The 27,513-nt window shown below is 51.1% G+C and overlaps 1 protein-coding gene across 8 annotated transcripts in view; it reads left to right on the top strand.

Annotated features, from left to right (window-relative positions):
- Positions 1-3,129: 3,129 nt before the first annotated feature.
- TSPAN18 (tetraspanin 18) overlaps positions 3,130-27,513 on the top strand; it is a 216,656-nt gene continuing 192,272 nt past the window's right edge. For 7 of the 8 annotated variants that reach the window (XM_061381215.1, XM_061381216.1, XM_061381213.1 and 4 more), the window contains exon 1: positions 3,130-3,219. The gene's annotated coding sequence lies outside the window, so the exon portion shown is untranslated. Of the gene's footprint in view, positions 3,220-19,562; positions 19,631-27,513 lie in introns of all 8 variants that reach the window. The other variant, XM_061381214.1, reaches the window with a different exon arrangement.

The following is a 27,513-nucleotide window of genomic DNA, read 5'->3' on the forward strand; positions in this document are numbered from 1 at the left end:
TTTGAAAAGACCCTGATGCTGGGAAAGATTGAGGCCAGGAGGAGAAGGGGATAGCAGAGGATGAGATGGTTAGATAGTATCACTGACTCAGAGGACGTGAATTTGAGGAAACTCTGGGAGACAGTGAAGGGCAGGGAAGCCCGGCGTGCTGCAATCCATGGGGTGACAAAGAGTCAAACACGACTTAGTAACTGAACAACAACAAGCTCCAGTTGGTCTGCAGTGGCCTTAACACCACCTTCACTCCTTCCTGGGGACTGCTAACCCTTCTTCACAACCCCCCACTCCACACACAACATTTTATCCCTTACTGGCCTCACCCCAATCCACCCCCTCTCCTCGGTGAAGCCATCTTCCTCTGTCTTCCAACGAGCCACAATCTTAGCTCCTCCCTTGCTTGCATCAAAGGATGATCTCAAAAGGGATCCTAGAAGCCATTTGCCCTGGCCCCTTGGGGTGCAGGTGGCGACCCCGAGGCCAGACAAGGCAGGACTTCCCAAGGCCATCCTGTGAGAAGGAGCGAGCCCGGCTCTCTGGAACCCAGATCACTTTTTCTTGTCCAGGACTAAACTCTTGTGGTTCCTGACTTTTGCCAAAAAGTACTTTTTGCCTAATACATTTAGAATTGGGTTTCCCGATTATGGGGCATCAGAGATTCTCAAGGAAACTTTACAGGGGCCATTAATACCCCAATGGACCTCCCGGGGAGGAGGAGTGGACGTCCCTTTCCAACTCTCAGTCCTTTTGATCTTGAGTCTTGGTTTATTGCTGCTGTGGCCTTAACACTTTTTTTTTTTTTCCTTGTTAAGCTTTCTTTTTTAGAGACAGAGGCGCCTCTGGCTCCACACCTTCCCTAGGCATCAGTATCTTCTTGGAATTTTGTTTTCTTTTTTTTTTACTGTGGTTAAATATACATTGCTAGAATTTAATAACACTATTTTATTTTCATTGTATTCATTTTTATGGTTACCTCCTATTTATAGTAGCGTGATGCCCGTTTTCCATTTATGGTAATGATATAACATTTCATTGTAAAAACAAGCACATTTAAGTTTTTTTAAAAAGGGAGAGAGCGATAAAACAAACAAACAAAAAACCCAAGAGTTGATTTAAAGAAAGCTATTAAGCAAATGGTTCTGTCTAGTGTGCAGATATGGCCAGATTATCCATGGAGGCAGAAGGGCTGAGGTCTGGGAAACTCTGACTTGGAATCAGAGCTTTCCTCCCAGCTGGGTGTCCCAATGTCCAAATGGCCTGCTCGGTCCTCCTCTCACAGCTCCCTTCTCCTGCTTAGCCCTGCTTGCTTCTGCCAATACCCCCGATCCTCAGAAACTCCATCCCTCCCTCCTGGTGCCTCTGGCCCCCACCTCCCAGGCCCCCAGCACCCTCATGGTAGGTTCACGCTTTCTTCCTCTTTAAATTTATGTGGCGCCTCGCATCCAAGGAGGCCCACACAGACAGCCTCTTCCAAGAGCATTCCAGAAACACAGAGCCTATGGGGTTTCTCAGTGCAAAGGGTCAGCCTCTCCCCCAACCCTATTTTGGCAGCTGAAGGGATGAATGTGGAGCCTGAAGCCCTTTCAAGTGTTCTTTGTCCTTGTTTTACAGAAACTGCGCTAAAGATTTTTCTTTCCTTGGGTTAGGCGTTGCTCACTCTGGGTCCATTTAAAAACTTTGGATCCAGGTTTTTTTTTTTTTTTTTTTTTTCTTTTCTCCCAGTCATTCCTCTAAGGTATTACCCTTGCCACCATTTACTCAGTGAAACAGTTGTAAGGACCAGACATCTTCGAAGTCCTTAGAAGGATGTATCCTTTTCCTGGAATGTGGGCAAGGAAAGGCAGCGACTTCCTGCCCCTTGCAAACACTGCCCGGTGGCCTGACATCATCTTGGACATTCCTGTCCAAGACTGAAGTAGGTTCAACTCCTATCAGTCACTCACTCCTTAGTGCGAATCAGTTGACCAAAGGGCCTCCCGCAGAGCTTGAGCGTGTTTGAATGTTCAGGCAGCCAGGCACTGGGTGTGGAAGCTTCAGAACTGGGACTCAAAAAATTGTTGCCCAGGGAAAAAGAGTTGGGCAACCCAGGCCTCCTCTCCTCTGGGGGGTTTGGGGGCACTTTCACTTGGGCTGTCTGCTTCGGTGGGCTTGCTTGCCCATTTTGTCTGGGGCAGGCGGGGCGTTAGCTACTTCATAGAAAAGGTTCAGAGGTTAAATGTCTCGGTGAAGTCATGTGTCAGTGGCTGGAGCGGGGGCTGTGGCTGAGGCAGTTGTACAAAGATGAACAGATAAGCCCTGAGATGGAGACACAGGTCTGGGCTCTTGAAATCAAGTCATTTGCCTCTTGTCTGGGGGCCGCACCCTCCAGCCCCCCTGGACACCCCCCTTCCTGTTGCACCCCCTCCAGGTGTCTCTGTTAAAGACAGTAGTCCAAAGCAGTCCAGGGAGAGTGAATCCCCCTGGCTTTCAACAGGTCCTTCCAGGGCAGCGGGAAGCCGAGGAGCGAGGTCCCCACGGAGGATCATCCCACCCCCTGCCCTGAGGTCCGGTCAGGGACGTGGAGGGGGCAGCGTGGAAGTTTCCCTGGAACACTTCCCCTGTCTAGGGTACCCCTCTCTCCACACCCCCAGCGGATCTCCTGAATTCAGACAAACCAAGGGCGGGGAGGCGGGCAAGAGGGAAGGAAGGGGAGAAGAGCAAAGGGAGGCCCCAGGGGCCCCCGGGGCGAGGCCGGGATGCCGTCCAGAAGGCAGGGACCGAGGCCGGGAGGGAGCGAGGGGGGCCGGCCCGCCGGAGGAGACGTGCCTTCACGGCGGCGGCGGCGGCGGCGGCTGGAGACTGAAGGGGAGGAGGTTCGGGGAGGGGAGGGAGTGCGGGCGAGAGCGAGGGAGGGACGGAGCGGCGGCGGGGAGGTGGGGCCGGCGGGCGGCTGCAGCTGCCGCCGGCGACTCCGGGGCTCCAGGCTGCGGGGCGGACGCAGCGCCGAGCGATCCACCGCGGAGCCGCGCGAGGCCGCCCGAGCCCCAGCCCGAGCCCCGAGCCCGGAGCGAGCGCCGCGGCCGCCTCGCGCCAGTCGGTCCCTGGACGCGCCGCCGCCGCCGCCACCGCCGGGAAGGCAGCGGGCGCCGAGCAAGTTGCGAGCGCGCCTCTCCGCCCGGGGGAAAGTTTCCCCCGCGGCCGCCGACGCGAGTTGGCGCGGGGTCCGGCCGCTGCGGCTGGAAGGTAGGGGCCCCGCACCTCTGTGCCCTCCGCGCTCCCCGCCGCCGCGCCCCCCTGGGGACTTGGGGACCCACACGCGCTCCCCCCCACCCTGGCGTGGTGGGGGTGGGGGTGGAATGGGGGAGGGGGGTACCTCCCAGGATGGTCCTGGGGAAGCCTGGGAACCGAGTTCTACTTCGGCTATAGGCTGGGGAAGGGGCGGGGAAGACGTGCTCGCCCGCATCCGCGCTCCGAACCCGCCGAGGGCCGGCGGCTTCCCCCGGGGACAGGTGCACCGCTGCCCGGCGCTCCGGGCCGGGTGAGGAGGGGGCGCCTGCAGAACGGCGCGGGGCGGGGGCAGGTGTGGTTACGAGGTCTGGGGGCTCGGCGAGGGCTGAGTCCGGAGGGGAGGGGGTGCGCGCCACGCCGCTCTGTAAGGGGATTTGGAGGGGGCGCAGGTAGGGACTAGGGATTAGGAGCTAGGATCAGGGCTGTGGGGATTGCCCGGCCCAGCGGGGCCACTGAAGGCCGGCCGCCTTCGGGGTCCCTGGGAGCGGGCCGGGGCGGGGGCGCCACGCTTTCCTTCGGGGAGGGGGTGGTTCCCCCTTTATTCCGAACGCGGTGTGTGCGGTTTGGGGAAGCCGAGACTCCGGTAGGTGCTCGGTGGATCCGAAACTCGAGCACATCCAGTTTTAGGGGCGCAGCGGGAGAACGCTTGGAGGGTTGGCGGGCACGGGTGGGTTCGCGCCGGCTTGGCGTCCCGGCCGGATTGAGGGGAGTTGGCTCCCGCCAGGGGGCGCCCTTCTCTGGCCCTTTCACCCCTAGAAAGGCGAGTTCTGGATCCAGCGAGACAAACGCACGGAAATCCAGGAGCGACAGACCGCAACCACAGACCAACCCCCAACGCACGAGGGACCCCCCCACCCCCGAGGAAGCACCACACCCCAGGCGGAAAGGGGGAGAGGGTCGGAGTGCGAAGCTAGGGTACCCCCAGTTATAACTGTGCATTGGAAAGCTTGGCTTTCAGAAGCTGGTTTTTCTTGGGCGACCTGGCAGGATGTCTGGGTGAAAAAAAAATTTACCCCCAGAAAAACAAAAAGGAGGGGAACTTGACATTAACAGCAAATCGGTGTGAAATGACTGGATGGGAGAATTAACTTTCTGAGCTTTCTATGAAGCCTGAAACCTAGCTGGCTGAATGCACCCTTTTTGTGAAAGTTGTACCTTTGTCCCAGGGATCTGGCCAGAGCCTTTTCTGGTGTGGGTGGGTTGAGGGTCTTGGGGTCGATCCTTTCTCTGGGCACAGGGTGGGGTTGATGGGGGCGCCTTAAAGACTTTAGCAGTCTAGTGGTAAATTTCTCAAACAAGAGCCCCTCCTCTTGGGGTCTGGAGGCCATAGGCCACATTCATCCGCTCATTTCACAATTATTGGTGGAAACCTGCTGTGTGTCCCACTGTGGGACTTTAGGGCCCCTGTGTGTTGAATCTGTGAGTCTGTGCTAAGGCCTTGGAAAGGAGAAAACTGCAGGCTTATATGAAGAGCCCCATCTTTGTCATGTGTGGGGCTGTCTGACATTGAAGGGACACTAAAGGGACTGTGGTCTCATCTTTCTCTAATTCTCTCCCTCCTCCCAGCACCCTGAGTGAGTACAACTGAGCAAATCTAAGAATGTGCAGTGGCCTCGTAGCGGCCGGTGGAAGTTTTCATCTTTCTCTCGGCTCCAGACAGTGGCTCATTGAGCAGCCCCCCACCTCCTTCCTCTCATGTCCCCAGAGTCCCCTGCAAAGGTGATGGAATCGGGGTGGTCCTTGAAAGAGAGCTGAGGTTCTTGCTTTCGGTGTAGCAAATGTGTTTTTTATTGGATGCTCTCAAATTGCTGTAGGACAAAGTTGCCGTGAAGAAAGAGCAGCATGGTTTTTATTTTGAATAGAAGAGGACATGAAGGGAGGAGACAGAGGAAAGGGTGGAGAGGCCTGCTGTCTCTGGGTTTGTCTTCAAGACATTCCACGGGGCCAGAAAACAAAAGGGGTTGTTTTGTTTGTGTTCAGTTTTGTTTTTTATGACTTGATCTTCGGCGGAGGGAAGCCTGCCCGGAATAGCCCTGCCCTTGGAACCTGGGAGTGAGCAAGGGGCCCCCAGAGGGCTGGCAGGTCTATGTTCTACCTGTCCTCCCTGCCCACCCCCTTCACACCCAACCTGCCCCGAGAAGAGGAGCGGACTGAGACTCCGAGGGCAGCGGACGTCCACTTTCGAGTACCACGAGTGCGCTCAGTCTGCTCCCTGGGAAACCCTAAGATCTCTGATCCAGTAGAATTTCAGGTCTCCTGGTCCAACAGTCCCCAGATACATTCAGATGGCAGACCTCTGGGGTATCTTTACCCAGCCTGAGGCTGAAATGGCAGTATATGGACGAAAGTTCCAGACCACTTTTTAGAGGCATCAGTTCATCTGGAGTAGGATTTAGGACATCTTAGGTTGATCCAGCAAAAACTGCCCCCCGCCTCCTTTCAAAACTGCCTCGTCAGCCGGGAAACAGCTCCCTGAATTACTGAATGAATTTTTAATGGTCTGGGGCCCGGCTGGGGTTGGAGGAGGCAGAATGGAGATAGAGCACAGGGTAAACTTTTAAGATGAGGGTGTCGGCCCAGGAGATTCCGAGGGGGCCTTGCAACTTAAAGTCAGGAGAGTCTGACATTTCAGGGTGCTAGGCAACCCTGTCTGTCTTCCATCCAGTGGGGGGCACCTCTCCTGGCCATGTCTTGCTCCGCTCTGCCCCTGCACAGCAATGTCAACCAGGAGCCTGTCAGCCATCAGACTGTGGCTTGGGGACAAAGAGGGTGGTGTTGGTGACCAGTTCCTGCTGGGCTCCACATTTCTACCTGCAAGCTTGCACACTAGCTTTCTCTGGATGTCTGTCTAGCTTCCACTGTCTCTGTTTTCCTGGGCAGAGCAAATGGTGGCCCCTGTTAGGGACCCCTTTTTCCAGAAGGCTGCTTTTCCGGTCTATTTCGTCAGCCATTGAGAAGGAAAACCAGGAACATTTGTTCATGCTCAGCTGGGACACAGCTAAGGGAGGGGGCCCTTTGGAAGCCAGCACTTTGGTCCCCCAGAGCAGATGATGGGTTGATGGGTATTTTCGCAATCTGATGCTGTTAAGTAACCCACCAGCCTGGGCTCCTCCTGCTGCACGAGCTGCCACCTTGGACCTGCATCAGTGCTCTGCCCTGGGTGGTTGGGGGATAGAGTGTGCAGATAATGAAACGCTGATTAAGGAGAGAGGGAGAGAGACATGAGCTCCAGTGTTTGCAGCTGGCAAAGCAGATCTTTCATCTCGGCACTTGTTATCTTAAGGTCCAGCCCTTGCCCCTTGTTGGTACCCAAGACTACTGGTTTAATTAGTAATTAAACCACTTGGAGATGAGCGAAACCACGTGTGCTAGTCGTATGCATGCGTGTACTTACTGATTGGCAACAGGATGCAGTGGAAAGGTCATTGGACCAGCTGAATCAGAAGGAGACCTGTGTTCTAGCCCCAATTCTGTTACAGCTGGAGCTGTGGGACCTCGAGTGAGACACTACCCCTCTCTGAGCCTCAGTTTCCCCATCTTTCTAGATGCAGCATGGTGAGGCAGTTAGGCTGCTTGGGTTTGAATGTCAGCTTCTACTTATTAGCTGTGTGACCTTAGGCCATTCAACCTCTGGTGCCTCAGTTTCCTGATCTGTAGAATGGGACTAATAATACTCCCTCAGATTGTTGTGAAATGTCAACAAGATAAAACATGTGAAACAGCACCGTGCCAGGCAGGGAGTTAATGCTCAACAAACATTCAGTAGCATCACTATCATTATTATTACTTCTACTACTACTGTTATTGTGAAATGGTGGGGGATCAACGTTGATCCTTTCCAGCTCTGATATTTTGGGGCATGGTATACGTATGTGTTGGAGAAGGCAATGGCACCCCACTCCAGTACTCTTGCCTGGAAAATCCCATGGACGGAGGAGCCTGGTAGGCTGAAGTCCATGGGGTCGCTAAGAGTCGGACATGACTGAGCGACTTCACTTTCACCCATTGAAGAAGGAAATGGCAACCCACTCAGTGTTCTTGCCTGGAGAATCCCAGGGACGGGGGAGCCTGGTGGGCTGCCGTCTATGGGGTCGCACAGAGTCGGACACGACTGAAGCGACTTAGCAGCAGCATACGTGTGTGTGTGTGTGTGTGTGTGTGTGTCTGTGTGTGTCTGTGTGTCTGTGTGTCTGCTTTTGAGATGGAAGACTAGGGTGAATATTTTTGTTGCTTGTTTTCTTTTTTCTTCCTTTCCCTGCCTCACTGGAGGGACTCCTGAGTTAAAATCTTGTGCATGTTCTCATGATAGCCCCATCCTTGTGGCAGGAAGCCCAATGTGACGTCACTGAAAATATCCTGCTTTCTGGCATTTGAGGGATGATATTTCATCAGCTAGTAGATGCCCATCCTTTGTCTCCCACCCTTAACCATAGTACGAAGACCATATGTGCAGATAATGAGTTTAAGCTGATAAACAACTCCCAGATTCACCCAAATAAAAGGCCATCCTCCTAGAAGACACTTTCCACTTTAAAATAAATAATCTGGCTCCTTGGCTGCATTGCACTATGTCTGGCTGGCCCTGCTTCCCTCTCAGTGTTCTGCCCCTCGGTCTGTTGCAGGGACGTGGGCCGGGCCAGACCCATGGTCTGGGCTATGTCAGCCATCCTGGCGGGGCAGCCTCTAGCAGCACCGCGGCCTCATCTCCCTCCAGCAGAGGCTGTTCTCTGAGCCATTCCAGCAATGATCTTCACGATGGCAGATATTTGGGGAGTGCTTACCGTCGGCCAGGACCTAGACAATGCTTCATCTCACCGCCAACCCTGAAAGCTGGTTCAGATATCGCACCCATTTCACAGATTAGAATGTAGGGCTCAGAAAAAGCAAGTCAGTAAGTGGGAGACAGGGGGCTGGAATTAGATCCTAGGTCGATCTGTTTCTCCCTTTTGTGCTTGAAACCATTCTGTAATGTTTCTTTCCCATCAAAACTGCCTGTGGGGCCCCAAAGCCCAGGAAAGATTTCCCTGAGAGATAATCAGGCCCCCTTCTCCCTGCTTTTGCTCACCCTCCAGGCTCAGAGTGCTTTACGAGATGCTCTTTTTTTCACCCTGTGTTGATTACTCAGCCATCCTGGGGACGCTGAGAGGTAGGAGTTTTTTGGGACAAGGTTGCTTATAGGAAGGGGATGATCTCATTCAGCCACAGAAAGTTGTAGCTGACAGAGGATGCGTGTTGGAGTCGCAGATGTGAACTTGCTTCTGGTGCCTGCCGTTTACTGGTATCCTTGGTTTCCAGTATCAAGCGAAGTAACACAGCAACTACAGCAGATGACTCCAGACTCTCAGTGGCTTAACCTGTGGGTGCAGTTCTCACTCATGCTGCTCGTCTAACAGGGATCTCTGCTCCACACGGTCACTTAGGGACCCAGGAGGACGGTGGATCCACCATCGTTGTAGCTGCACATCATGGGTGATGTGGCATCCATGGTTACTGCAGAAGGAGAGGAGAGTGATGGAGAAGGAAAAGGCCCCGGGAGACGCCACTGCCTCAGCTGGAGGTGACACACATCACCTCAGCTCTGGTGGATCGGTCAGAACTGTCACCTGGCCCCAAACCAGCTGCAAGGGAGGCTGCTATTTACCAGGCACTAACTCCTTGCATTTCTATTTCCTGGATAGAATACTTTGAGGATTCACTGAGATGATGCCTTTGAAGCTTCTAGCATAGACCTGGCACGTAGTCAGTCCTTAAAACACGGACGCTTCCTTTCCTTAATGATCCTTGATGTGCATTGCTCTCGGAGAAGGCACTGGCGACCCACTCCAGTACTCTTGCCTGGAAACTCCCATGGACGGAGGAGCCTGGTAGGCTGCAGTCCATGGGATCGCTAAGAGTCGGACACTACTGAGCGACTTCACTTTCACTTTTATGCATTGGAGAAGGAAATGGCAACCCACTCCAGTGTTCTTGCCTGGAGAATCCCAGGGACGAGGGAGCCTGGTGGGCTGCCGTCTATGGGGTTGCACAGAGCTGGACACGGCTGACATGACTTAGCAGCAGCAGTGCATTGCTCTTAGGAGATTACAGACCGTGTACCTGGAAACAATCTCTGGGCAGATGATGTAGTGCCCATAATACACGGGAGAGAGGCAGGGCTCAGATAGGCCCAGGGACTGGCCCGTGAACACGCAGCAAGGGTGCAGAGCCAGGCCCTTGACCTTCGACCCAGAGCTCCCATGGCCTCCTTTGCCCTACTGAAATTTGCTGCTCTGAGGACTTCTTCCAAGACCCTCCAGAACCTACTTCTTCTGTTTCTTCTTCCCACTCCCTAATGGGGAAGAGCTCTGTGTTCATCTTCTGTGTGTGCAAGGGGCAGGGGGAGAGGAGGCTGGGGGAGGCTGCAGGAACTATCTGGAAGCTGAGGCAGTAGCACTGGGGCTTGAGAAGGCTTGGTTGTAAATACTCCTGGTGAAAGCCATAGGCATTTGGGCCCTACATACATTGCTTTGGGAACTGCTGTGCATTCGAGCTTTAGGGTGCCCCCCGAATGACAGAAAGTTACCTGGGCTCCTTTCCCATCTCTGCAGCCTCCCCCTTCCCCTTTCACTCCTTGTGGAACTGAGCAAGTAAAGAGAGTCTAATGAGGCTTCCCAGCCCTGTTTTTCTGAGAACAGTAAGATGGTCAAATTTAGATTTGAATCCTGACTCCCCTGCTTTAGCATGAGTGCATCTTTCTGAGCCTCAGTTTTCTTCTCTGTAAAACGGAAAGAATGTAGAAAGCTATAAAGCTAATTACGCGCCTGGCACTTAGTAGGTGTCAGGATGTTTGCGCATTGCTCCTCGCCCACTTGAGTTAGAAGGGAGCGAAGCCTCTGGCCAGGGGCCAGCATCTGAGGCATGGCTCCAAGTGCTCCCCCCTCCCAAAAGTCCCCCCCCCGACCCCCAACACACCCATCCTTCACTCCCGTCTCTTGGATGGAGAGGCTCTGGGCTCCCATCCTGGGTGGCCTCCGGCTGGGCTCTTGTGTTGAACTAATACGGCTTCCATTTGAAATGGGAGAAGAATTTGGAGCCCCGGCCCTTGGATTTAGGCCCGTCTTTTCATGTCTAATTACCACTGTGGGCGCAGGGCCTGGGGGTGCTCTGAGAGAGGCCCCCTCCCTTGGTGCCGCCTCTCCGGCTGGGACAGATTGCCGCGTTCTTGCTGGCCAAGAGCGCCTCAGCCTCCTGGGGGCACGGCAGCCCGCCACCACCTGGTTCCTGGCATACAGGGCTCCCTCCCTAGGGCGAGCCCAAGGTACTCATTTTGTCTGTGCTTTTAGCCTCCAGGGCAATGAGGGGCTCCTCCAGCCAAAATATAAACACCCCTAGGATAATGGGGATTTACTGTCCCCTCCCTTGCAAAAGACCTCCCAGGAATAGCTGGTGGACTGGACACTGGGGTGGAAGGGTCTTTGGGAAGGTTTGACTCCTTAAGACAGGATTCAGAGATGGCCTGTGTACCCCTGAGTAGAGGAGACGATTGTTCCTGGGGCACAGAGAGACTGGCCTCCCACTGCGGCTGCCACCAATATGCCCACGGCTTCTCTGAGAAGCAGTGGGGTGGGGGGGTGGCAAGCCAGTTAGGCTGAGAGTCAGGCACTGTGAGGTCCCTAAAACACATCTCATTCACTCCTGTCCCCAGATGTCAGCTGCTGCAGCCCCTCCCCACTAAACCCTGGGACAGAGCTTTGGACGAGCTCAAGAGCCCCATGAGGCTGTATTGGTTTCCCAGGGCTGCAGTGATAAATACCCTAAACTGGGAGCTTCAAACCACAGACATTCATCCTCTCACAGTTCTGGGGGCTGAAAGTCCAACGCCAAGGTGTCAGCAGGGCTCCAGGGGAGGGTCCTCCCTTGCTTCTGGGGCTGTTGGCAGCTCTTGCTGTTCCTTGGCTTGTGGACTCATCACCCCAGTCCCCTCTCCTGTCATCACAGGTGTTCTCCCTGTGTCTGTCCTTCCTCTTCATACGAGGACTCCAGTCACATTGGGTTAGAGCCTAATGACCTCATCTGAACTTGATGACATCGGCAAAGACCCTGTTTTCAAATAAGGTCACGGACCGGCGGTTAGGATGGCAACACAGCTTTGGGGGGCACACAATTCAATCCATAACAGGTGGGTATGTTATCAGTCAAGGTCATTCAACTATATAATTAGTAACGGGTAATCTCTGTATATTTCAGTCTTCTTATCAATAAAGTGAGGATTTGCACCCACTTCGTGGCCTAGTTAAAAGCATCAGAAGAGTCAGTGTCTGCATCAGACATACTCTGTCCACCCCTGACATTTGTCAGATGCTGCTTTCCATATTTGTTCCTCCCAACAGTCTTGGAGGGGCTTTCCGGGCGGCACTAGTGGTAAAGACCCCGCCTGCCAGTGCAGGAGATGTAAGAGACATGGTTTCAATCCCTGGGTCGGGAAGATCCCCTAGACAAGGAAATGGCAACCCACTCCAGTATTCTTGCTTGGAGAATCCCATGGACAGAGGAGCCTGGCGGGCCACAGTTCATGGGGTCACAAAGAGTCGAAGGCGACTGAAGCAACTTAGCACACAGCACACAACAGGCTTGGAAGGGTGTTGGGTGTTCAGTATGGGCTTAAGAAGCATCAATGCATGTGGATTGTAACTGATTGCAGATAGGATGTTTTCTAGAAAGAATGATTTGAAAGGACTGCAGGAAAGGCACCCTTTACTTTTTTTTTTTTTTGACTTACCTTTCTGGGGGGTGGGGTGCCTGTTGTCTCCATCTCCTCTCAGGCTAAGATGTCTGGTCCTGATGAATTATCCTTGCTGTTTACCCTAGGTTCACCTTCAGCACCAGAGATCACTGTGATGTTGGCAAGTTGGGTTCCTCTCCCCCGGGGGCAGTGTCCCGACTTCTCTGCATGAGAAGGGGGCCTAGGATGGACTAGCTGAGGCTCCCAGTCCCCGAGCCCATCCCACAGGGACCCTGGAGGGTTTGGAGGCTCAGCTGTGGAGGCCGAGGTTCAGATACACAGCTCCATCCCGTGCATTGAAAGCAGAAGAGGCAACATGCCATGCAGGGTTAGGCGTTCTGAGCGTAAGGGCCCTGGTTCAAGTCCCAGTTCGGCCACAGCCCGTGACTTTCAGTGGCCTTTAACCAAATACTTAAGTTCTCTGTACCACCATAAGGTTTTTTTTTAAACTGAGTTCTAATTGACATAAAACATTATATTAGTTTCAGATGTACAACATAGTTACCCAATTTTTGTATGTTTTGCAAAATGATCACCATCATTTTATCTTTTATGAAGATAATATAAGATTAAAATGCATAAATGTATCTTGTAGGATTGAATGGGGCACCTCAAAAGTGTTCAATGAGTGTTGGAATTATTCTGATTACTTTATTTATGATGTCTTTTCCTCAGCGGGGTGAGGGCAGAGACTTGTCTGTCTCATTCTCCATGGTGCCCACAGCATGTGTAACTCAGTGCCCGGGACAGAATAGATGGATGTTCATAGGTGTTCATACATGCTGAATGAATGAATGAATTCTTAGAGCTATTTGGGATCTCATCCTTCTTTGCTGTGCACCAAGGCCTCTACCGGTAACACCCTTAGGTGGGGGCCCTGGGGATAGTATGGGGACAAACCCAGGGGGGTGCCAGGGGTGCCCGGACAAACTCATGAAAGACAGACACATCTGGGGGCTGGGGCAGCAAAGGCCTCCCCATGGAAGTAAGTACAAGTTAAAGCTTGGGGGATGAGGAGGAGCTGGGGAAGAGGAGCCTGGAAGGTTGTGGGTGCCAGGAAACAGGCTGTGGGGTGGCCGCTGGGGAGAGCCATGCTCACGAGCTTCCGGTGCCCTGAGACCCATGAGGGAGCAGATGGCCACGACCAGCAGAGACACTCGCCCACACGCTGCCACATGGAAGGCCAGTCCTCCTCCGGTATTGTTACCTAGCAGGGGTACCTCACTCGAGGTGGCCGGATCTATGAAATGCCAGCTGGATCAGAGGCTCCTCATCCCATTTACAGACAGTTAACTCTCAGATTCCCGTTCCTCCCTACCGCCTTAAAAATAAAATTCAATTTACTGACGTTCAACCTGCATGCTTTGTTAGAGGAAACATCTGTTGTGTAATGTGATCGTGCTGGCCATCTTGCACTCTTTTGGAAACCCTTTCCATAGATTCTCACTTGCGTTTATTTTCGTGTATGTGCTGCCAAAGCGAGCACCTCACTTGTGTTTCTAAGGCTTTCTGGCAACTTTTGCCCCCTCTGCCACCCAAGCCTACCACCCTCTGCTCCAGCCTACCACCACCTGGCTTCCTTCTCTTGCCCTTACCCGCACAGGGCCACTCTGAATGCTCTTCCCCAATCACTACAATCTCTCCCTCCTTCTTTAGCTACCCAACTCCCCTGTATCCTTTGGATCCCATCACTTCCTCCAAGAAGCCGTCCTTGACTTCCAAGTGGGCCAAATTTCTCACCCATTGGCTCTGATGGCTCCACTATGCTGTCTGCTTAGTCCCTCAGTCGTGTCCAACTCTGTACCACCCCATGGACTATAGCCCAGCAGGCTCCTCTGTCCTGGGGGATTCTCCAGGCAAGTATACTGGAGTGGGTTGCCATGCTCCCTCCAGGGAATCTTCCCAACCCAGGGACAGAACCCAGGTATTCCTCATTGCAGGCAGATTATTTACTCACCAGGGAAGCCCATGAATACTAGAGTGTGTAGCCTATCCCTTCTCCAGGGGATATTCCTGACCCAGGGATCGAACCAGGGTCTCCTGCATTGCAGGTGGATTCTTTACCAGCTGAGCTACCAGGGAAGCCCCGATGGCTCCACTGTCCTCTTCTTAACAGGAAGTTTGTCAAAATTGGGTGATTGTTGACTTGTGTGTGTGATTATTTAACTTCCATCTCGCCATTCTAGTGTAACCTCTGGAGGGCAGGGACCCTGTCAGCCTTGGCCCATCCCTGGGGTCCAGGCACCTGGCAGGTGCCCACAAAATGCCTTCCTCCATTCTTACCTTTGCAGACCGGTCTTTTTCAGGTGGTTTCAGGTAATGAGTGTAGCTAACATGTATTGATCAGTTTCAGCGTGCCAGGCACTTACGAGCCCTGTCTCATCCAAAGGGATGGTTTACAGTCCCAACTCTATCACTCACCAGCTCTGCAGGGTTGGGCAAGTTACTCAACCTCTTTGTTCATCACTTTCTTGTCCGTAAAATGGGACTAAAAATAATACCTAATTTATTGGGTTGTTGCGAGCACTAAGTAAGTTAATTCCTATCAAATTTATTTTTTCACAGTTTTGGGTAGAAGGGTAGAAGTTCATGATCAAAGTGTTGGCAGATGCAGTTTCTTCTGAGGTCTCTCTCCTAGGCTTGCAGCAGGCTGTCTACTCCCTGGGTCCTTTGTGCTCATGTACCTCTGGTGTCCCCTGGGGGTCCAATCTGGTGTCCCCTGGGGGTCCAAATCTCTTTTTATAAGGGCATTAGTTGGATTGGATTACGACCCACCCTAAAAGCCTCGTTTTAATTTGATCATCTCTTTAAAGACCCGGCATTACATGGTCTGTTCCCTGGCTCTGCTCCTCTGTGGGACACCGTCTTCTCTGTTGGAGCCGGTTCGTGTCTTATCAGCCAGAGTGGGAGGAAATCAGGATCCAGGGGTCTTAGAGGCCTCTCACCTTGGCCCTTTGCTCCCCTCCAGTCCTTAACTCCTTTGTTTGACAGCAGCTGCCAAACCTCTAAGGGAATTGGGACCCATGGTACTGCAGGGGACTGAGAGGGAGGTGAGAAGGAAGTGGGAGGGTCCTAGGAAGTCGGGGTGGGTTATTGATTCTGGGTTTTTCTCACTCTCTATAGTTCTTTTTCTTTTCTTTTTTTTTTTTACTTTCCAGAAGCTCTTTGAAATGAACCACTTTTTATTGGTAAAAGACCAAAGAAAAAATAATCAGAATAAACATAGAGAATATAGAAATAGAACAAAAGCAGATTCAATGGAAACCGAGTTTTAAGCCCATCTCCTTACCCAGACCCGTCGTGAGCAACCCCCAATCCTGCTGAATTGTTTGCCCAGTAAATGAGCACAGCTGTGTATAAGCTGCCCGTTATTCCTATATACAGTAGGTCCCTCACGTATGAAGGAATTCCATTTCCAAGAACATGTTCCTAAGTCCAGTTCATAAGTCTAACAGTTAGCCTAGGTACCCAACTGTATGTATATATGTCCTATATACAGTATAGTGAAGTGAAGTCGTTCAGTCATGTCCAACTCTGCGGCCCCATGGACTGTAGCCCACCAGGCTCCTCCACCCATGGCATTTTCCAGGCAAGAGTACTGGAGTGGGTTGCCATTTCCTTCTCCAGGGGATCTTCCTGACCCAGGGATCGAACCTGGGGCTCCAGCATTGCAGGCAGACGCTTTTACCGTCTGAGTAACCAAGTCTGCCAGTATATATGTATATATATGTATATTTGTCCTATATATAGTAGGTACCTCACGTATGAAGCTCCATTCCACGAACATGTTCATAAGTTCAATTTGTAAGTCCAACAAAGTTAGCCTAGGTACCCAACTAACACGATCTGCTATATAGTACTATACTGTAACAGGTTTATAATACTTTTCACACTAACAATTGCTATTGCTATTGCTAAGTCACTTCAGTCGTGTCCGACTCTGTGCGACCCCGTAGACGGCAGCCCAACAGGCTCCCCGTCCCTGGGATTCTCCAGGCAAGAACACTGGAGTGGGTTGCCATTTCCTTCTCCAATGCATGAAAGTGAAAAGTGAAAGTGAAGTCACTCAGTTGTGTCCAACCCTCAGCGACCCCATGGACTGCAGCCTTCCAGGCTCCTCCATCCATGGGGTTTTCCAGGCAAGACAAGACATAAAAGCAAACACAATAAATAAATAAAACATTTTTAATCTTTCAATACAGTACCTTGAAGAGTATAGTAGTACCAGGACAACAGCTGGCACCCAGGGTTGCATTGTTGAATGTTTGCAGCTTGAAGCGAGGGGGCTTACCGCCCCTGGAGGCATTCACCCTTTCTACTTTGCATCTTGCATGTTTTCACTGGTTCTGTCTTAGCATGTACACTTCTGCCTTGGTCTAGATGGGGGTCTCCAAAAACATGCCCTGAGCAAGGGTTTGGGTTCAGTTAAGTTCAGTTCAGTTGCTCAGTCGTGTCCGACTCTTTGCGACCCCATGAATCGCAGCACGCCAGGCCTCCCTGTCCATCACCATCTCCCGGAGTTCACTCAGACTCACGTTCATCGAGTCGGTGATGCCATCCAGCCATCTCATCCTCTGTCGTCCCCTCTTCCTCCTGCCCCCAATCCCTCCCAGCATCAGAGTCTTTCCCAATGAGTCAACTCTTCGCATGAGGTGGCCAAAGTACTGGAGTTTCAGCTTTAGCATCATTCTTTCCAAAGAATACCCAGGTACAAAGAGTGTATGTATGGCGAGGTTGTCCCAGATGGGTGAGTGGGCAGGGAGGGGTGAAATGAAAGACGCTCAATCATGTCAGACTCTTTGCTACCCCATGGACTGCATAGTCCATGGAATTCTCCAGGCCAGAATACTGGAGTGAGTAGCCTTTCCCTTCTCCAGGGGATCTTCCCAACCCAGGGATCAAACCCAGGTCTCCCGCAATGCAGGCGGATTCTTTACCAGCTGAGCCACAAGGGAAGCCCAGGAATACTGGAGTGGGTAGCCTATCCCTTCTCCAGAGGAAATGAAGGGAGGAGAGCCAAAGATGTGCTAACAGGCTGCCTCCTGCTGTGGGCAACTGGGGCCCCATCCCGCTGGGGACCCTCCCAGAGACTGTGTGAAGCACCCCTCAGACTTGGCCCAGCAAGTGGTCACCAACTTCCATCTCTCACTGGTTGAGGGTGGCTCCTCGGGACATCAGCTTCTGGAAGCTTCCAGCCTGCCTTCAAGCCAAGAGACTGAATGGGGATGCTTGAGTAAGGCCTCCTGGAGTCAGCGGAACTGTCCCCAAAGACATAGGGAGCCTCCAGAGTGGACTTCGGGGTGGGGGAGAGGCGGCTCCCGTGTCAGTTACTTGCCACGTCGTCTCAGGATGGGTGCCTGGTATACCCCTGTGTGGACAGCATGATGCCTTTGCTGGATTCCTTTCTGCTGAAGTGAATTGCTTTTCTGGGACACACCTCTTTCTCGCTGCTCCTTCATGCAGACAGTCTGTGGTGACCACCTCCTGTGGAGTGGCCAGCCTGGGTCAGTGGCCATCTTCTCTTTCCATGGTTTCTGGGTCCTCTCTGGCCTCTTCCTGGCCCCTGCCCATCCCTACTTAGTCCCTACAGATGTCATTTATGACCCTTTCATCTCATGGGGCCGGGAGCCTGCCCTAGTGGGGTCTCTGAAAGACCCTGGGGCCCTTTGGAGAGTATTTGTGAGAGAGGGGTTAGCAGGTCACTCCACAGAGTGGTTTCCACCTTCCCCCAGGGTTGGACGAGGACGTCCGCTGGCAGATCAAAAGGCTTTTTGTTGTTGTTTTATTTTCCTTTCCAGCGGCTTCTTGCTGGGGAAGCAGGCTGTGGAGCCAAGGCAAACAGAGTGACCTCTGAGGCCACTGCTGCTGGTTCTGTGAGGCTGAGGAGATAGAGGTCAGGTTGCAGGGGCTGCAGAGGGGCTGGAGCGGGGGTCACAGGTGGTGGCTCTCCCCGGCGGGGGGCCCTTCCCTCTTCTGAGCCCAGAGACCGAACGGGGACTACGGGAGCCAAGCTCAGAGCCTGGGATGGGCTCACGAAAGCCTGGGAATTGGGTAGGGGCACCAAGAGGACTGAGGAGGGCATGGCAACCCACTCCAGTATTCTTGTCTGGAGAATCGCCATGGACAGAGGAGCCTGGCGGGCTACAGTTCATGGGGTCGTGGAGTCAGACACAACTGAAGCGACTTAACATGCACGCACCAAGAGGGCTGGACTAGACCGAACCCCTGAATTGCCGTCCTTACCGTTGTTCCCCAACTGAAGAGGTGGGGTGAGCACTGGACTGGGAGTCCAGACAGTCAGAACCTAGACTTAACCCTGTTTGGGCTGCAGCCAGCGCTCAAGTCTGCTGCGGACCTCTGACATCACACCCACAGCCTGGGCAGCACGACTGCTCCTCCTCCATGTCTCCTCTGACTCTAGAACCGCCCGTTAGTGTCTCCAACAGGGACTACAACCGAAAGGCCTCCAATCCCCTGGAGAAAAGCACTCAGGAAGCCAAGGCGTGGTTGTTGATGGAAGCGGGGGTGTTGTTTAAATAAATTAAAAGTGCAAGAGGAAAATCCATCAGCATTATTCTCAATAGCGGGGATGATATGCCTAACATTTCCTCCCTTTCATTTGATCATTTTCTCTTCTCAAAATAGTTTGGAGAAAGAAAATGTCTGATGATTTGCCGCACAATAAGCTCAAATAAATATAGTCTTTAAAAAAAAAAAAAAGTGGTTGCTATGTAATTGAATTGAAATAATAGGCAATTTTTGTTTCTGAGTAGCCCTACCAGTCACAAAGCTCTATTCAAACCTGTTGGAGAGGTGCATGTGTGTGTGTTTGTGGGCAAAGAAAAAAAATCTCTGTTAAGGAATCTTTAAGCAAAGCAATAATAATGATAACAATAAATTTAAATAAAGTTCTGTGCATGTCTGCTGGGGAGAAATGTACAGGATTAAAATTAAATGCTTTTCAAGAAGGAAGAGTTCTGAAGGCAGCTGTAGAGCCCAGGTGGTATTTGAGTGGGGATATAAAATACGTAAGGGGGGATTCCGGCTTCTGAATTCCACACTTCAGATCCTGATTATCCAAATCCTCACCTCACCTTTAATTCTAACTGAACCTCAGTTTCCTCATCTGGAAAAAAGGGGACAGTTCAAGCTGGATCCACCTGGTGCTGCGTGTGGCATGACCTTCTACACTGGTTCTCTTTCCTCCCCTTTCCATCCCAGAAGCACAGCAGAATTTTTCCATGTATCCAGTAGACACCCATGTATATGATCTCATTTGATGCCCAACAGTCCGACTGGGGTGAGATTTTTAATCCTTGTTTTATGGAAGGGAAACTTGAGGTGCTAAGATAATGGAATCCCATAGATCACCAGGTTGTTTGGAGTGGTAAGGGTTTCTCTGAACCATTACAAGGCCCAGCCTTTTCCATTGCAAGAAGATCCTGGCCTGGGAGGTCTGTTGAATGCAGAAGAGGGTTCCTGGTGTTGCTTGGTGTAGACATTCATTCATTCTTTCTTTCTTCCATCATGTGTCCAGTCAGCTCTCTGCATCCCCAGATTTTGCACCGGTGGATTCAACCAACTGTGGATTGAAAACATTCAAAGGTAAAAATTTCAGAAAGTTCCACAACAAGCAAAACTTGAATTTGCCACACTCCAGCAACTGTTTGGGCTGCCCCAGTGGCTCAGTGGTAAAGAATCCACCTGCCAGTGTGGAAGATGCAAGAGACGTGGTTTGAATCCCTGGGTTAGGAAGATCCCCTGGAGTAAAAGGTGGTAACCCACTCTACTATTCTTGCTTGGAAAATTCCATAGACCATGGAGCCCGGTGGACTACTCCACGGGGTGGCAAAGAGTCGGACAGGACTGAGCAACTGAGAGAGAGAACAACTATTTACATAGCATTTACATTTGGTGGTTCAGGTGGTAAAGAATCTGCCTATAGTGCAGGAGACTGAGATTCCATCCCTGGGTCGGGAAGATTCCCTGGCAACCCACTCCAGTATTCTTGCCTAAAGAATTCCATGGACAGAGGAGCCTGTGAGTCTATGGAGACCCAAAAAGTCGAACATGACTGAGCAACTCATACTTTCACTTTTCCCTTTGGGTATTATCATAAGATGATGTCAAGGATACAGAAGGATAGGTGTAGGTTATATGTAAATACTACACCATTTTATACGCAGGATCAGTGGATTTTGCTATCCATGGAGGTCCTGTGATCAGTCTTGAGGGATGACTGTACTAGACTTTTACTGAAGATTTGAGGTGGAGGCGGCTACATCCGGAAGGTGTATAACCACGCAGTTCAACACTGGTCTTGAAGCCCCTGAACCACACCCACTGTGAGCAATTCTCTCCTGGGTCCCTGACTCAGGTTTCACCCTCTTGGCTACCCCTCTCATGTCCCAACCTTTGCCCCTGTCTCAGGTCCCCTCTGTCCCTCTCTCTGAGGACATGGAATTTCTGGTCTCCTGGAAGATCCCCTGTTGCTTATGTGGGTGACTCAGGCTTGGTGCTGCTCTCACTTGGAGAATGATGGGAACTCAGCTTCTCCAGCACCCACCTCACCCTCCTTCCCTCCCACACAAAGTCGCCCTTTGTCAGAGATTTTTTTTACCAGTCCTGGCTGGGCTCCTGATGCTGCTTGATTTTCTGAGACTATCTGTGCCTTGGTACCTAAAGGATCTTGAGAGAATATTTTTCTTAAGGGTCCTCCCATAGGGAGTGGGAGGTCATCTCCCTAGTACACGTCTGTAGTCTTGTCTCTCCTGCCAGTTAACAGAATGGTGTGAACAGAGGTAGTATTTATTCCCCCAAAAGAGAATTAAGGAGCTGATGTCACTCCAATGCGTACACATGTGTGCACTTGGATGGGTTTTTCTGGGCCCTGAGCCTGGGCCTTGGGCTTCCCAGGTGGTACTAATGGTAAAGAACGTGTCTGCCAATGCAGGACACAGAAGACATGCAGGTTCAAGCCCTGGATCAGGGAGATCCCCTGAAGGAGGGCATGGTAACCCACTCCAGTATTTTTGCCTGGAGAATTGCATGGACAGAGGAGCCTGGAGGGCTACAATCCATGGGGTCACAAGGAGTCAGACACGACTGAAGGGACTTGGCACACACACAAGAACCTGGGCCTTAAGGCATCACCAAGGGCCACAGTGGAAATCAGTGCGATGTTGAAGGCAGCAGATGACTGTACCTTTGGGATGGGGACAGGATTAGGGCAAGGCCCATTCCAGCCAGTTCAGTAGTAATGGGACGAGAACCTTGTGCGGCAGCGGTCAGAACTTGGGCCTGGGGTCAGGCCATCATGGGTAGATTCTGACCCTGTCACTTTCTTGTGTGTGTGTGTGTGTGTGTGTGTATGAGAGAGAGAGAGAGAAAGAGAGAGAGAGAGCAACCTCGAGGTGGTTTCTTTTCATTCCATGTGAAACTAGATAAGAGCAGTGCAGGTTGGTGGGAAGCTGAGTAACTCCATCAGGTCCTGCCATGAACACGAGTCCTCAGAAGTTTGGGGAGAGGTGTGTGCAAGGGTAGGAATTCCCCACATTTTGAGCTGGACGTCTCCCAAGCACTGCAGGCATTCCGGGTCTTGCCTTCAGTCTCCGATGTGGATGTGGGCGTGGACGGGCATGTTGGGTGCCTTCCTCTGCCACCCCAGGGAGCCCCAAAGCTCTATAGAAGGCAAAGACTTTGGAGGTGAAGATACAGCTGTTCCCAAGGGGGGAGATGCTGTTTTAAGACAATCCAAGGACTCAGTTTTGGGTACCTTTGGCTAAAAATGACCTGGAAAGGCAGATCTGCAGATGTGAGGGATCTTTTAGTATTTTTGAGCTTAAAAGAAAAAAAAAAAAAAATTCTAGCATGAGCAAGGGGAGAAGAGCGAGAAGGAGCCGTCTGGCCTGGTTGAGGGGAGAAAATGAAATTGCTTGGTTTTCATTTGCAGCAAAGCGCACTGTGAGTTTTTCTGCAAATGTTAATAAAGACAGAAAGCGGTGGGACCACAGAGGCCCCCCCCGCCCCTCCCTGGCTGCTGCTGGAAGCTCTTCATCTTGGAGCCCTCCCTGGGTTTGTGTGGATTATCGCATTGGAAAACAACAATTTTCAACCATGTTGGGTCACCGAACTCAGCTGCATTAGGGAAAATCTCTTTCTTGGAGCCCAGGGATCAGCTTGAGAATGACTTCTCGCCGGCTGTGGGCCGAGGCCTTGTCTCTGAGCTGAGATCCCAGCCCGCGGCCAGCCTGGACGCTGTCTCCACTGTTTACTGCTTAGCGGGGAAGAAGTGAACCAGATGTGATTGGTGCGGGATGAATGAGGTTACCATTGTGTTTCTGGCTTTTCCAGTAGTTCCTAATTGGTTGTGAGAGGTCCCCTGGAGAGAGTGAAAGAGCCCTGGATTAGCAATGGGGAGATGGTTCAAGTTCCCCTTGGGCAAGGCACTAGCCCTCTCTAGACTTGTTTGCCACCCATAAAACCCATAGCCAAAAACCCAAACAAACAAAAATATCCCAGGGCAGAGATAAATTATCTTCATGGCAAGCTTCTTGGGTTGGCGTGGGAATCAGAATCAGAGCAGTTGAAGAATGGAGCCGGGCTTGGGTTTGGTCCCTTCTCTGTTTCTTAGCCGTCCAGATGTTAAAAAAGCTGAGCCACTTGAGAAAGGAGCAAGCATTTCCAGAGGCCAATACTGAATAGCAGGAGCAGCAAATACACACGTGGGCATGCTAAGTTGCTCCAGTCGTGTCCGACTCTTTGCAAACCTATGGACCATAGCCTGCCAGGCTCCTCTGTCCATGGGATTCTCCAGGCAAGAATCCTGAGTGGGTTGCCATGCCCTCATCCAGGGGATCTTCCCAACCTAGGCGTCTAACCCACATCTCCAAAGTCTCCTGTACTGGGAGATGGGTTCTTTACCACTAGTGCCAACTGGGAAGGCCTGGTGGCAAATACATTTAATCTCAAATGCCAACTCTGATCAATTAGTAGGGTCTGCTGAAGGGTAGATCAGGCTGGGTTACTTGGGCTCAGCAGGAAGGAGGGCCAAGATCAATTATTGATGTCTGTTATGGTTGGAGGAAGTTGGAGTGTTAGCCCACAGGGTAGATTTAGGGTACCCTAGGGTGCTAGGTAGGCTTCCCAGGTGGCACTAGTGGTAAAGAGCCCACCTGCCAATGCAGGGGACACAAAGAGATGTGGGTTCAATGCCTAGGTCGGGAAGATCCCCTGGAGGAGGGCACGGCACTCTAGGATTCTTGCCTGGAGAATCCCATGGACAGAGGAGCCTGGTGGGTGACAGTCCCGAGGGTCACACAGAGTCAGACACGACTGAAGTGATGGAGCACCTCCAGGGTGCTAGAGACTAGCTGCTTGGAAGCTGGGTGCTCTGCTGTCACTGGCTTTGTGCTCTATGGCCTCATGCAAAGGTTCTTAATTAGGATACATTCCCAAATAATCATGCCTGGGTGTCTGTGTTCTCAGGAAGTCTGATCAGTACTAGCGCAGTGCTGGGCATGTGTAGTTTGAAGAGATTGTTCAAATGATTGCAATGTGTTGGGCTGGCCAAAAATTCTTTCGGATTTTTCTATAAGATGTTACAGAAACATCTGAACAAATTTTTAGGCCAACCCAGTAATTTTATCCTCATAGAGAACTATGGATGGAGGTTCATGACATTGTACAGGAGACAGGAATCAAGACCATTCCCAAGAAAAAGAAATGCAAAAAAGCAAAATGGCTGTCTGAGGAGGCCTTACAAATAGCTGTGAAAAGAAGGAAAGTGAAAAGCAAAGCAGAAAAGGAAAGATATACCCATTTGAATGCAGAGTTCCAAAGAATAGCAAGGAGAGATAAGAAAGCCTTCCTCAGTGATCAGTGCAAAGAAATAGAGGAAAACAACAGAATGGGAAAGACCTGAGATCTCTTCAAGAAAATTAGAGATACCAAGGGAACATTTCATGCAAAGATGGGCTCAATAAAGGGCAGAAATGGTAGGGACCTAACAGAAGCAGAAGATATTAAGAAGAGGTGGCAAGAATACACAGAAGAACTGTACAAAAAAGATCTTCACGGCCCAGGTAATCACGATGGTGTGATCACTCACCTAGAGCCAGACATCCTGAAATGTGAAGTCAAGTGGGCCTTAGGAAGCATCACTATGAACAAAGCTAGTGAAGGTGATGGAATTCCAGTTGAGCTATTTCAAATCCTGAAAGATGATGCTGTGAAAGTGCTGCACTCAATATGCCAGCAAATTTGGAAAACTCAGCAGTGGCCACAGGACTGGAAAAGGTTAGTTTTCATTCCAGTCCCAAAGAAAGGCAACGCCAAAGAATGCTCAAACTACCGCACAATTGCACTTATTTCACACACTAGTAAAGTAATGCTCAAAATTCTCCAAGCCAGGCTTCAGCAGTACGTGAACTGTGAACTTCCAGATGTTCAAGCTGGTTTTAGAAAAGGCAGAGGAACCAGAGACCAAATTGCCAACATCCTCTGGATCATCGAAAAAGCAAGAGAGTTCCAGAAAAAACATCTATTTCTGCTTTATTGACTATGCCAAAGCCTTTGACTGTGTGGATCAGAATAAACTGTGGAAAATTCTTCAAGAGATGGGAATACCAGACCACCTGACCTGCCTCTTGAGAAACCTATAAGCAGGTCAGGAAGCAACAGTTAGAACTGGACATAGAACAACAGACTGGTTCCAAATAGGAAAAGGAGTACATCAAGGCTGTATATTGTCACCATGCTTATTTAACTTCTGTGCAGAGTACATCATGAGAAACGCTGGGCTGGAAGAAGCACAAGCTGGAATCAAGATTGCCGGGAGAAATATCAATAACCTCAGATATGCAGATGACACCACCCTTATGGCAGAAAGTGAAGAACTAAAGAGCCTCTTGATGAAAGTGAAAGAGGAGAATGAAAAAGTTGACTTACAGCTCAATAGTCAGAAAACTAAGATCATGGCATCTGGCCCCATCACTTCATGGGAAATAGATGGGGAAACAGTGGAAAGAGTGACAGACTATTTTTCTGGGCCCCAAAATCACTGCAGATGGTGATTGCAGCCATAAAATTAAAAGACGCTTACTCCTTGGAAGGAAAGTTATGACCAACCTAGACAGCATATTCAAAAGCAGAGACATTACTTTGCCAACAAAGGTCCATCTAGTCAAGGCCGTGGTTTTTCCAGTGGTCATGTATGGATGTAAGAGTTGGACTATAAAGAAAGCTGAGCACAGAAGAATTGATGCTTTTGCACTGTGGTGTTGGAGAAGATTCTTGAGAGTCCCTGGGACTGCAAGGAGATCCAACCAGTCCATCCTAAAGGAGATCAGTCCTGGGTGTTCATTGGAAGGACTGATGTTGAAGCTGAAACTCCAGTACTTTGGCCATCTGATGTGAAGAGTTGACTCATTTGAAAAGACCCTGATGCTGGGAAAGATTGAGGGCAGGAGGAGAAGGGGATGACAGAGGATCAGATGGTTGGATGGCATCACCGAGTCAATGGACATGGGTTTGGGTGAACTCCGGGAGTTGGTGATGGACAGGGAGGCCTGGTGTGCTGTGATTCATGGGGTCACAAAGAGTTGGAGACAACTGAGCGACTGAAATGAACTGAACTGAACTGAGAGAAATAGTCGCTGAAGGATGGCCTTTGACACTAACTGAGGTCTCAGTCACTCATCAGTGTGGTGAGGGGGAATGTTAGAATCTTCCCTACTGTATCAGATGAACGTGTGAGGCACTGCAGAAGATGGTTTGGCTGGTGGCTACAATGAATGAAGAGCATAGGCCAAAGGTGCAACATGAACATGGTGGCCTGCAGGCCAGATTCTAGCTGGAGATGTATTTTGTTTAAGGCGCACAATGTTTAGGACGTAACCGACTCAACATTAAAATATTGGGTGTGCGTGCGTGCTAAGTCGCTTCGGTCATGTCCGACTCTTTGCGACCCAGTGGACGGTAGTCCACCAGGATCCTCTGTCCATGGGATTCTCCAGGCAAGAATACTGGAGTGGGTTGCCATTTCCTTCTCCAGGAGATCTTCCTGACCTGGGGATCGAACCTGTGTCTGCCTGCATCTCCTGCATTGCAGGTGGATTCTTTACCTACTGAGCCACCTAGGAAGCCCAGCTAAAGCATACATAGACCATGCATACAGAGATCATATGAGCCAAGAATTCCACTCTTAAGTATACTTCCAATAGGACGTGTACATGTGCTCCTAAAAGGCATGTATAAGAATGTCTGTGCCCTCGTTCTCCATGAGAGATGATACCTGGAAACAACTCAATTTTCATGAGTCCTAGAATGGATATAGGAGTACTACACAGCAGAGAATGAATGCACTCTTGCTGCTGATGGCAATTTGGGGGGAAATCTCAGAAAACTGATATTGAGCAAAAGACCCCAGAGGTGAAAACGAATACACAGAAGGATTCTATTTATATAAAGTTCAAAGTCAGCGAAATGAAGCAATGGTGTTAAATCAAGCCATGATAGTGGTTCCATTTGGGCATAAGTCGGGAAGAGCCTGGAAGAGGGCACCAGGGGCTTCTGGGAGCTGGTTTGTTTATTTTTGTGTTCTGCTTGCTGGGTTTACAGGTGTGTCCAGTTTGGGACTATTCACGGAGCTGTGCATTTCAGATCCAGGTACTTTTCTGCTTATAGGTTATATTTCAATATATTGCATTGTTAACAGAAAACAGAATTCTAGCCAGTTGAAAAAGAGATGTAGTATAGAACTCTAGGTTTCTGGTTTCCTTGACAAAGGGGCGCCTTCAGGGCAAGAGCAGGCTGAGGGTGAGCAGGGGCTGCCCCCTCGGGGCAGATTGTCTGTTTCAGGTCGTTTGTTGGGATTTGCCTTTGAAACGCTGCCCTCGGGGACTCCCAGCCTCCTTCAGAGAGAAAGGCTTTGTTGGTGAGCGATGGGTGTCATAGAATGGGCAAAGTCTCCAGGTCAGGCTGGCTTCGGTCCGACCACACGGACACTTAAAATTTTGTAGACATTGGGCAAGTTATTTAGTCTCTCTGAGCCTCGGTTAACCTGTTTGCAAAGCCAGAAGAGTAACACCCACTGCAAAGGATTGTTCAGGGGTCGGGACAAGATTAGGATGAGAAAATGCGTGGTGTGTCTTGTGGCTGGGTCTGCCTGGCAGAGCGACATTTGCCTGGTGCTGTCCCTTCATGTCCACTGGGAGCATGAGAGGCTATGGTCACTGAGATGTGGCCCACGTCCCTTTACTGAAGTCGATGTGGGAGATGGGAGACCTTCTCTCTGGTCTAGTCCTGTGCACCAGGGCCTGGCTTTCATGGAAGGGCAGGGCCTTCCTCTGGCTGGTCAGGGCCAGGCGCCCAGGCAAAGTGATGCCCACAGCTCCTAATAGCTAATACTGCCCATCATGGTGCCAGGTACTCCTGCAGAGGTGGGCATCTGCTTTGCCCTGTGGACAGCTGGGAACCTGCCATCTTCA

This window comes from Bos javanicus, chromosome 15, assembly GCF_032452875.1.
Source record: "Bos javanicus breed banteng chromosome 15, ARS-OSU_banteng_1.0, whole genome shotgun sequence".
Classification (NCBI taxonomy): Eukaryota; Metazoa; Chordata; class Mammalia; order Artiodactyla; family Bovidae; genus Bos; species Bos javanicus.